Source organism: Elephantulus edwardii, unplaced genomic scaffold (assembly GCF_000299155.1).
Source record: "Elephantulus edwardii isolate Elephantulus edwardi_28Jun2011 unplaced genomic scaffold, EleEdw1.0 scaffold00188, whole genome shotgun sequence".
Classification (NCBI taxonomy): domain Eukaryota; kingdom Metazoa; phylum Chordata; class Mammalia; order Macroscelidea; family Macroscelididae; genus Elephantulus; species Elephantulus edwardii.
In genome coordinates this window covers 1169265-1170019 of record NW_006399938.1, presented here as the reverse complement: position 1 = coordinate 1170019, position 755 = coordinate 1169265, and positions in this window count along the sequence as shown.

Below are 755 nucleotides of genomic sequence, written 5' to 3'. Positions count from 1 at the left end.
AAGACGTGGATTCTTCTTCTGTCATCCTAAGTCATTATCCAGCTCTCTGATGTGTAGCAAGCAATTGTGAAGATGATGGCCTGGGTCAGGCACCCTTTAGTCTCTAGACTGACATTATTACTCTTAGGACTTTGGGGAGGTCCCTGATAGCAGACTTTACCAACACAATTCATCTTTTTATTTCTTTTTGTGTGTGATAATAAATCAATTTTAATTCTAGCACCTGAAGCTATACAAGGGTATGCTTTATAAACATCAGAATGAGACTGTTGTACACATTCAATAAAATGACAGCAATGCAATACCACTTAGGATTTCAAAATTAGGAAACATATTTTTGAATTGTTCAAACACAATTCACAGAATTAAAAAAACAAAATCAGAAGCCATCACAGTTATACCAATTGACAGTGAAATGTTTTATATTTAAACTTGATTGAACAGTCAGTATCAGTATGGAATGCTGAAAGTGATTTCCAATTCTCATCTTGAACATTGAACTCTTTTGGGAAGATGTGTTGAGTAAGTATGTGACTGGCCAAAGGTGGGTACAACCAGGTCCAGAACAGCGTATAAAAATCTACCCCAGTTTCTGTAGTTTCCACATTATTTTCCTTCATCTGTTAAAAGTGAACAGTGAAAATTAAATACTCGTCTTTACATATGCACAAGGCATGATGAGAAAGCATATTTGCTTACAAACATGTAAAAAAGGTTTGATAAGAAAGTAATCTATAAAAATACACAGCCATCCA